The following is an 11,987-nucleotide window of genomic DNA, read 5'->3' on the forward strand; positions in this document are numbered from 1 at the left end:
ATCAATACGCTGGCACAGTGGGATAGGAGGTATCAAAAGTGACCCAATTAGAGGATGGCAATGTGTTGTGACAGGCACTACCTGCTCTGGTGTGTTTACAACTGCTAACTTTTGCTTTTGCTTTCTTGTACATTCTCTACATGGCTCCCTGTCTGTCTTTTCTGCTGCATTTTCTGCTCGGTGTGCTCGGCGGGTGACAATGAAAGAGGATGTGAGTGGGTCTGCTGCCTTGACACCTTCCCTTTGTATGATTCTTTCAGCTGTTTGCTATAAACATCCCAGCACTTTGCAAGTGTACACATGCAAGGGGACTGCTTTTGACTAAGAACACTGTGATTAGGCTGCTCAGTGACAGAAACATTATCCACAGAGTTCGCTTGTCACTGTTCATTGCCATGACTGACAAGACTCTGGTTCTTCCATTCTCTTTTTCTGCATCCCACTTTGTTCCCGCTCTTCTCCATCCCCCACTGATATTCTGTCTGTATGGCTGGAATTCAGTTGGAATATCTGCCAGCATGTCAGTGTGAGGATTTCGCTTTTCTGGATCCTTAAAAAAGTCAAACATATCACTTCTACAAATGGCATGTCTTAAAACTCATGACATGTTCTTTTGTTTTCAAGGCCTTCATTTCAACACACATGGAACCTGATGTAGATTTTTAAAAATTCTTTATGGACTGCATTTATATAGCGCTTTTCCATCTGCATCAGACGCTCAAAGCACTTTACAATTATGCCTCACATTCACCCTGATGTCAGGGTGCTGCCATACAAGGTGCTCACTACACACCGGGAGCAACTAGGGGATTAAGGACCTTGCCCAAGGGCCCTTAGTGATTTTCCAGTCAGGCTGGGATTTGAACCGAGGATCCTCTGGTCTCAAGCCCAACACTTAGCCACTAGACCATCACCTCCTTTAGTTTTGATAGCAGGAATTTAAGGAAAGGTAAACTTGTAAATGGATATATTATTTTATGGATCACATATTGGCCACAAGAGCAGCACCCTGAGCCTGGTTCTGCTGGAGGTTTCTTCCTGTTAAAAGGGAGTTTTTCCTTCCCACTGTCGCCAAGTGCTTGCTCACAGGGGGTCGTTTTGACCGTTGGGGTTTTTACATAATTATTGTATGGCCTTGCCTTACAATATAAAGCGCCTTGGGGCAACTATTTGTTGTGATTTGGCGCTATATAAATAAAATTGATTGATTGATTGATTATGGTGGAGTGAGGTTCCTTGATAGATGTTTATTGCAACACTGATAGTTTCACAGGAGGACAAAAGCCCAAGTCTTCTACATGCTGGGCTCTCACTTACACTACTGGATGTAAATTCTATAATACAAAAAAAAACTTTAATATGTGTATAAGTACACAAAAACCATCCATATTAATCAAACAGGTGCACACCTGTCAGATGCACATCAGTAAATATCAGCTACTGATAAATCCCACATACTCTAAACCAGGAGTATTCAACTCGCTCCAGAAAGGGCCAAGAGGGTCCAGGTTTTCTTTGCAACCATCCACTCCACCAGGTGATGTCATGATTAACATCACTTTGAGCAGATCGAATCAGTTAATCAGTGAAATCACTTGGTCCCATTGAGATCGAGACCCTTTTTGCAAGGAAGTCCTGGCCAATTTGAAGTTTCCAATTCATCTAACCTGTATGTCATTAAATGTGGGAGGAAACCGGAGCACCTGGTGGAAACCCACGCAAACACAGGGAGAACATGCAAAATATTTGTGGTCCCTTCCCCAGAAAGGCCACAGGTGGGAATTGAACCCATGACATTCTTGTTGTGAGGCAACAGTGCTAACCATTAATCCACCATGGTGCTCATATGCCCGCTGCCCAAATATGGTCAGTTGCGTTCAGAAATGTCCTCAATTAGCCATATATGCTCAGAGAACCTCCTTTGAAAAACCACTGATTTACTTTTTTGTAGTAGTAACAGGCAGAGATCAGAGAGTTTGTTGCTGTTGACTTCAAAAGCTGATATTTAGTTTAACAATATACACTCAACAAAAATATAAACGCAACACTTTTGGTTTTGCTCCCATTTCGTATGAGATTAACTCAAAGATCTAAAACTTTTTCCACATACACAATATCACCATTTCCCTCAAATATTGTTCACAAACCAGTCTAAATCTGTGATAGTGAGCACTTCTCCTTTGCTGAGATAATCCATCCCACCTCACAGGTGTGCCATATCAAGATGCTGATTAGACACCATGATTAGTGCACAGGTGTGCCTTAGACTGTCCACAATAAAAGGCCACTCTGAAAGGTGCAGTTTTGTTTTACTGGGGGGGGATACCAGTCAGTATCTGGTGTGACCACCATTTGCCTCATGCAGTGCAACACATCTCCTTCGCATAGAGTTGATCAGGTTGTCAATTGTGGCCTGTGGAAAGTTGGTCCACTCCTCTTCAATGGCTGTGCGAAGTTGCTGGATATTGGCAGGAACTGGTACACGCTGTCGTATACGCTGGTCCAGAGCATCCCAAACATGCTCAATGGGTGACATGTCCGGTGAGTATGCCGGCCATGCAAGAACTGGGACATTTTCAGCTTCCAATAATTGTGTACAGATCCTTGGAACATGGGGCCATGCATTATCCTGCTGCAACATGAGGTGATGTTCTTGGATGTATGGCACAACAATGGGCCTCAGGATCTCGTCACGGTATCTCTGTGCATTCAAAATGCCATCAATAAAATGCACCTGTGTTCTTCATCCATAACAGATGCCTGCCCATACCATAACCCCACCACCACCATGGGCCACTCGATCCACAACAATGACATCAGAAAACCGCTCACCCACACGACACCACACACGCTGTCTGCCATCTGCCCTGGACAGTGTGAACCGGGATTCATCCGTGAAGAGAACACCTCTCCAACGTGCCAAACGCCAGCGAATGTGAGCATTTTCCCACTCAAGTCGGTTACGACGACGATCTGGAGTCAGGCCGAGACCCCGATGAGGACGACGAGCATGCAGATGAGCTTCCCTGAGACGGTTTCTGACAGTTTGTGCAGAAATTCTTTGGTTATGCAAACTGTTTCAGCAGCTGTCCGAGTGGCTGGTCTCAGACAATCTTGGAGGTGAATATGCTGGATGTGGAGGTCCTGGGCTGGTGTGGTTACACGTGGTCTGCGGTTGTGAGGCTGGTTGGATGTACTGCCAAATTCTCTGAAACGCCTTTGGAGACGGCTTATGGTAGAGAAATGAACATTCAATACACGAGCAACAGCTCTGGTTGACATTCCTGCTGTCAGCATGCCAATTGCACGCTCCCTCAGAATCTTTCAACATCTGTGGCATTGTGCTGTGTGATAAAACGGCACCTTTCAGAGTGGCCTTTTATTGTGGGCAGTCTAAGGCACACCTGTGCACTAATCATGGTGTCTAATCAGCATCTTGGTATGGCACACCTGTGAGGTGGGATGGATTATCTCAGCAAAGGAGAAGTGCTCACTATCACAGATTTAGACTGGTTTGTGAACAATATTTGAGGGAAATGGTGATATTGTGTATGTGGAAAAAGTTTTAGCTCTTTGAGTTCATCTCATACAAAATGGGAGCAAAACCAAAAGTGTTGCGTTTATATTTTTGTTGAGTGTATTTTTGCAGGTTTGGTCATGTTGGTGGTTTTCCTGCCTCCCGGTAGTTTAATGTGAACTCTGAAGACTCAAAGACTGACAGGAAACTGAGTTAAATTTTAGAGGCCACATTGAAAGATGCGTTCACTGTACAGAGAGCTGCTACGACAGCTTGCAAGCTGCCCTCACCTCACGCTCTACCTACGTCTTCCACCTGCACTCGACTCCGCACCCAGATAGGCGGGCCATTACCCTCAGCACGGATCAGTAAAGTTATGTGATTGGTTGAAAAATGTTGCATTTGACATTTACGTATATGCAGTGACTTCACGTGTTGTATGTACATGGTATGTGTAAAAGTTAAACTGTGTTTTGGCTGTGTAGCATGGTAAGTAAACGAACAGTATGCATCATGGTTTCCCAGAAGAGATATGAAGTTATCAAATACAACAAGAACATGGCCATGAGACATACTGCCCAACAGTCACAATGAAGCCACATGTCTATTTCCAACTAGACTTAATTACTAACTGTGTACTTTGAGGAAATAACAAGTGAATGTGGATGAGGTTGCATATTATTGCATATTTAAACCTACCATCCCTGGTTCTCAAGACCAGGCACCTAAGTGGCTCTACTCTACTCTATTCTACTCTTCTATTCTACTCTTTTTTTTTTAGATATTTAGATATACCGTACACACTAGTAGAGTTCTACCTTAGAATTGGAACGTATTATAGAAGACATACCTTACTGAATTTACAGACTTATGGAAGTACAAGTAAAAGTTGGTAAGTTTCACACTACAATGAAATGTTCACATGCGTGGCTTATGCACAAATCGGTGCATATGATCAGTTTATTTCAAGGCCCTGGTACTTCTGGTCTTAGTACATGGTGTGATACATGAACATGAACCAGTTACTGAAGGTGGTGGCATCTTAAGTCTTTGATTCCAACTTTCTCCAGACAATCCTTGGGTACTGCTGGAATGACATTTTGTCGAATCAGTGAATACTTGCACCCCATTTACACAGAGTCCACGACCGAGTTGCGATCGAAAAATGGCCTCTGCTTGGCGTCACACTCACTGACTCCCACTGGGGTTGCAGGCCGGTCAAAATGGGTTCTTGATGGTTGGAAAAAAGATCCCTCTTGGTCGCCATCACTCCCTATTGGTCTCCAACAGGTGTGCAAATGTATTGAACTGTTTAAAACACGTGCACAAGTTGTGCGATCAGTTAATAGATACATGGGTCTCATAATTGATCCTGATAAACTCTCACATGTCTCAACTCATTGATCGCGTGGGCCATAATAGACTCTCAGTTGACTCTGAATGGGGTTGCAGCAATGATTGCAGATGCTATCATATATTTCACTTGCACAATTCAGTTGTAATGCAAGCATGGTGTAAATGGAAATAACAGATCACAACGGAGACCAGCCAAGACTAGTCAGAGTTGACAAAATATCATGACCTTGTAGGTCTTACATAGCTCTCAGTCTGGTGTAAACGGAACATTAGGAAGACCCAGATGAGGCGTACTGTTTACATTATGAGAGATCAATTATGAAACAATGGCCATGTGGCATGTTTCCCTGAGCATGATCCAGCACACAGGTGCCTCAGTACTGAGGCCACTGGAACACAAAAGTATCATTTGGCAGCAGCAGATACACTGGGCTGGAGTGCCGGGCTGGGTAGCGGTGGATATGCAGCACTAGCACTTGCTGCTGTAATACTACTACTGCTATAGGCTGCTAACTTCACTGATTGGTTGCAACAGTGTTGAGCAAACATTGCATAAAGCTGCAGCTGGCACACACAAACTCCCTGAATAGCAATTCAAACATTTTCACCTGAAGGCAGCGGGTTTACACTGTGACACAATAAAATTTTAAATGCAAAGTGCTACTGTGGGCAGACTACTGCAATGAAATCAACATGTGGGAAAGTTTTCTTTCTGAAAATAGAATTGAAAATCATCAGGACAATTTGTTTGCTTTTGCCCTGTTCTGTCACAAAAATACTAATTTTGTGACAAAACAGGGCAAAGGCAAGCAAACTTGGTAGCCAGTGGTTTCAAGAGAGAATCATTAAGAAAACTTGCACCCTGAAATAATTTTTCCCTTAAAAAAATATCAGACATTTTCCATCCCAAATTTGTAAAGAATCACTCAAATCTGTTTTTTTTACTTTGTTTATGCCTTACTTACCAGCTGGTCGAAAGCAATTCAACACCTTTATCACATGCAAAAAATACACATTCATGATACCTCACTGTATTTTACATTTCACCTTATTGTAATGAAAACTGTGGCTAAATTTTTCACATTTTAAACCTAAAATGCTTATTATAACAAACTTCAGCTGTGTAAAATCTTGCAATAATGCTCAAAATTTTAAATTAATTTGTGTGGATTTGATGTTGTTGTTGTAGCTGATGATGATGTTGTGTCCAGATGGATAATAACATGAATCAGCATGTGTCTCTGAATCAGTGCATGAAAAGGCTTGTTATAAATGATCTTGCCTGAACGGTAATGCAACTTACATGGAGGCGGTCCCACTCATAGATTAATCTAAATGGTATAAACCAGAGGTGGGACAAAGTCACCATCAAGTCACTCTCAAGTCATGAATTATCAAGTTCCAAGTCAAGTCTCTAGTCATAATGAACAACAATAGTTTGCAAGCTGACTTGAGACTTGACTTGGAACTTGCAGATTCAGTGAAGTAATGAAATAGTCAATCATTTCCTGAATACATAGGTATGAATGACCATAGACTGTGTTGATACCTCCAAAAAAGTCAAAATATGAGAAAACTAAATGCTAGAAGATCTCTTAAAGGCCAAACGCAGTAAAATCAAGTAAATAACTCAAACCATTGTGAATTGATGCATTTTGTAACTACAGTGCATCCGGAAAGTATTCAGAGCACTTTGTCCACATTTTGTTATGTTACAGCCTTATTCCAAAATGGATTAAATTCATTTTTTCCCCCAAAATTCTACTCACAATATCCCATAATGACAACATGAAAAAGTCTTTTTGTTTTTTAATTTTTTGCAAATCATTAAAAATAAAAAAAATGAAGAAATAACATGTACAAGTATTCACACCCTTGGCTCAATACTTTGTTGATGCACCTTTGGCAGCAATTGCAGCCTCAAGTCTTCTTGAATATCATGCCCAAAGTTTGGTGCACCTATCTTTGGGCAGTTTTGCCCATTCCTCTTTGCAGCACCTCTCAAGCTTATCAGGTTGGATGGGGAGCGTTGGTGCATTTTCAGATTTCTCCAGAGATGTTCAATTGGATTCAGGTCTGGGCTCTGGCTGGGCCACACAAGAACATTCACAGAGTTGTCCTAAAGCCACTCCTTTGATATCTTGGCTGTGTGTTTATTGCCATTGTCCTACTGAAAGATGAACCATTCCCCAGTTTGAGGTTAAGAGCACTCTGGAGCAGGTTTTTATCCAGGATGTTTCTGTACATTGCTGCATTCATCTTTTCTGCAATCCTGACTACTTTCCCAGTTCCTGCTGCTGAAAAACATCCCCACACTACAATGCTGCCACCACCATGTTTCACTGTAGAGATGGTGCCTGGTTTCCTCCAAACATGACACTTGGCATTCACACCAAAGAGTTCAAACATTGTCTGATCAGACCAGAGAATTTTGTTTCTCATGGTCTGAGAGTCCTTCAGGTGCATTTTGGCAAACTCCAAGTGGGCTGCCATGTGAGTTTAACAAAGGAGTGGGTTTCTCTCTGAGCACTCTTCCATACAGGCCTGACTGGTGGATTGATGAAGAGATGGTTGTCCTTCTGGAAGGTTCTCCTCTCTCCACAGAGGAATGCTGGAGCTCTGAGAGAGTGACCATCTGGTTTTTGGTCACCTACCTGACTAAGCTCCTTCTCCATGGATTGCTCAGTTTAGACATTCGGCGAGCTCTAGGAAGAGGCTTGGTTGATCCAAATTTCTTCCATTTATGGATGATGGAGACCACTGTGCTCATTGGGACCCTCAAAGCAGCAGCAATGTTTCTGCTCCCTTCTCCAGATTTGTGCCTCAAGACAATCCTGTCTCAGAGGTCTAAAGATAATTCCTGTGACTTCATGCTTGGTTTTTGCTCTGACATGCATTGTTAAATGTAGGACCTTATATGCAGATAGCTGTGTGCCTTTCCAAATCATGTCCAATCAACTGATTTTACCAAAGGTGGACTCCAATTAAGCTGTAGAAACATCTCAAAGATGATCAGTGGAAACAGGATGCACCTGAGCTCAATTTTGAGCTTCATGGCAAACACTGTGAATACTTATGAACATGTGATTTCTTAGTTTCAATTTGCTCACCCTCTCATCTTCAACCGCTTACTCCAATTAAGGGTTACGGGGGACTGGAGCCTATCTCAGCATTCACAGGGCATGAGGCGGGGTACACCCTGGACAGGATGCCTGTCTGTTACAGGGCCACATATAGACAAACAAACACATTTACACCCACACATACTCTGGTGAACAATTTTTAAAGTTTCCAATCAACCTTGGATGTGGGAGGAAGCCGGAGCAGGGAACCCAAGCTTGAGAACATTCAAACTCCACACAGAAAGGCCACAGGTGAGAATCAATCCCATGACCTTCTTCTTGTGAGGCAACAGTGCTAACCACTAACCCACCGTGCTGCATGAGTTCTTATTTTTTTATTAAATTTGCAAAAGTAGCAAAAAACTATTTTTTTGCATTGTCATTATGGGGTAATGTATGTAGAAATTTGAGGAAAAAATGGTTTTCATCATTTTTGAATAAGGCTGTAACATACCAAAACGCAGGAAAAGTGCAGAGCTGTGAATACTTTCCACATGTATGTTAGATTTTGGGGCCTTTGCATGTACACTTTAAATCATCAATCATAGCCCCTTATGAACAAATCTGTTCCATGGAGTGTTTCTGACATGAGGCCTGACAACATAAAGAAGAGCTTGTTGATGATAGAATGAGAGTGTATGTGTTTGGAAACGGCCCTTCACCTGCTGTACTAATGTATCGACTGCATTGGAGGGTGATATATGGTAATGACGTACATCACTTTATAGGGCGGGGCATTTATAAATGCACATCCACATAATTGTGGATGAAAGTCACATAAATGATGTCCAAAAGTCCATCATTAAGGGAGAGGGGGCAGCTAAGATGTTATTAGCTTCAAACCTTCAGCTTCAGAAAATGGTGTCAGACAAAATTGAGGTGATGGATGCATTTGGAAACTGATTGACCTTCAGAATTTTGACATGTTTGCTAGTCACTGTAGGACAGAGATGCTTAAATATAAAATGTAGCATCACATCAGAGTTCTTCACATTTCATGTTTCCAAAACCAAATGACCCACACAGCAGAGTGGTACTTTCAATGGTCAGCACTGTTTAACCGTCTTGGGTTCATGAGCAACTTCTTCTTAGAGAACTGTCTCCACAAGTCTGTGATTGGGACCACACCCTTTCTGGCTTCATGAGACATAAATGAGTAGAACAGCAAGACCTGAGAGACAACATCTGAGAGACAGTCACATACCCCACACATATTCATCCACCACGACCTCTAAGCAACAATAAAATGTAAGTAGCATGTTGCCTGTGGGGAACCGCGGGCTATATATTCGGTTGCGCTTATAAAATAGGTAGCTGACATTTTTCAAGGGAGGTAATAAATTATGCAAAGTTTCCAGAATGAGTTGGAATGGCGTGTGAATCCATAATGTTTCAGAACCTTATACCTTAGAATGCAACAGTTTTTAGAGGAAGAACTCAACCCTTTTATTTTGTGTTAATTACATATTTTTTAATGTTAATTTACTGTCTTAATGCATTAATAAATTGTTTAGGTTCTTGTTATCATATACACACTTTATTGTTGTTATTATTATTGTTGTTATTTTATTTTACTGTTGCTTCTATTTTGTCATTTGATTTTTAAATGGACCACAACTGAAATAAGTGTGTTCGCCCTCTTGTGTCATCCATGTGTTCTTAATGTATTTACAATTATATTATGTACTTATATTGAAGTTAGCAATCAAAATCATGCAGGCATACATGTACACAGATGCAAATTCGTTTTTAATATATAGATGATTTACCGCCCCATGCTGGAATGGCGTGTGAGTCCAGAAAGTAATTAACATCCATTGTTCAGTGTTGTTAGCTAATATAGTTTCTATAAAAATATTAGGCCTATCAACGTTCCATTTTGGCGGCATTCATCCGTGACCCAAAATACGTAAGAATATCAAACGGCCAAAAATGTCAGCTCTCCACAGTTTGTCCATGATTTGTTGTGTGGGCCGCTGAAGAGGAGGTACTGCTGGCCCACCACCACCAGATGGCGCCCTGCTTGAAGTGCGGGCTTCAAGCACGAGAGGGCGTCATAGCAACCGGGAGTGACAGCTGTTACTCGTCATCAGCATCAGCTGTCACTCATCCACATCATCACCACCACCTTAAAGGCCGGACTGCAACTCCACCTCTCCGCCGAGAAATCAACTTCCAATCAGGTAATTTTCTCTGCTGAACAAAACCTTGTGTAATAGTCTGAACTTCTTTTGCAGCCGTTTTCCTGTGGTGATTCCCTTATCTGTGGGACTGGCGCTTGGTGTGATCAGCGACGGCTTCGCTTCACACCCCAACCAGATAAGTGGTTAGACAGGAGCTGCACGAGTGTGTGATTGGAGGTGGAGGTGCTCCCTCCTTACTGAATACAGACTGTGGGATTACTGAGTGTGCGACCTCACACTCATCAGGACTGTCTCTGTTCTCTGCCAGCAGTACCGGGTCTGACTGCTGAAGACAGCAGCCACCTGGGGCGCAGGGCTTGGCGGCTCCGGTGTTCTTCAGCTCCGTTGGTGGTGGAAGCTGTGTGGGATCCGGCTCTTCTCTCGCCAGGCGTCTTCTATCGTCGAGCCTGCCCACACGTCACCTGGTGTATGATTGACAGTCACTATATTGTTATTGTCTGTACGTCGTTGTGTGATTCACAACATTAAATTGTTACTTTTGGCTTATCCATTGTCCGTTCATTTACGCCCCCTGTTGTGGGTCCGTGTCACGACACTTTCACAACAGGATTTCTCGGCCAGCGTCATGGATCCTGAGGGGCGTCAACCATCGCTTGAACAGCCAATGGAAGAGCGAGGTGCACAGGCGCCAGCAGGAGGCGTGTTGGGTGAGCTGCAGCACATCTTAACCGCCTTTACCGCTCGGTTGGACTTAGTTACCGAGCAGAGCAGTGTTCTCAATTGTAGGATGGAGGCTCTCACCGCCCAGGTGGAAGCGCGTGCTCAGGGCGCTGCTCCAGCACTTTTGGCTTATCCATTGTCTGTTCATTTACGCCCTCTGTTGTGGGTCCGTGTCACGACACTTTCACAACATGATTGAAGTTAAGCACACACATGTATGCGTGCATACATGTACACAGATGTCACTTCGCTTTTAATATATGTTGTGGTGGCTCTGCGGAAGAACGAAAACAAAGCCAGAGCTTTTTGTCTTTTCCACATTGTGCTCCAAGTAGGTGCTTTTATTTTTACACACCCATAAACAGAGACGGTGGTGGAAGGCATCAAATGTACTACACTTCCCACTCATAGGACTAACCTGGTTAAATAACGATTCAAGTGGGAGGGGGAACAATATGGATGCCGGCTGCCATTAAATGCCACAGAAGAAGAGAGGGTACATTTGATTTACATCACAGGAGCCCTTTTTGAAGTTGCACCGCATTTCTGCATTCACAAAATGCCTCAAGAAACCACAAAATCCATAAAAGTACTGAATTTAATTATTTGTTGTCATTCTGGGTAAATCGTCAGACTCAGATCCATTGATTGTGCAGCTAATCTTGTTTCCTCAGCGGAGCGTGCACGAGAAAAAAACAAACAAACATGTTTTCATCATGGCGAGTGGTCAGAGCTATCTCCGACCATCAGCTAGCGCCGGTGTAATTTGAACTGAAGCACCGATAAGGGAATCATAAAGCAAAAAGGCTATTGATGTCAGTAGATCAAATCATTTGTTATCAATTCTTACCAGGAACCGGTTTTCCATACCGATCCCTAATTGTAGCACAATGCCCATTGATCACTGTTGTTAGCTGTTATCCAGAATTTCTTCAAAAATATTAGTCCTATCAACTTTCCATTTTCACAGCATTCATCCCTGACCCAAAATACACTCAACAAAAATATAAACGCAACACTTTTGGTTTTGCTCCCATTTTGTATGAGATGAACTCAAAGATCTAAAACTTTTTCCACATACACAATATCACCATTTCCCTCAAATATTGTTCACAAACCAGTCTAAAT

Source organism: Thalassophryne amazonica, chromosome 7 (assembly GCF_902500255.1).
Source record: "Thalassophryne amazonica chromosome 7, fThaAma1.1, whole genome shotgun sequence".
NCBI lineage: Eukaryota > Metazoa > Chordata > Actinopteri > Batrachoidiformes > Batrachoididae > Thalassophryne > Thalassophryne amazonica.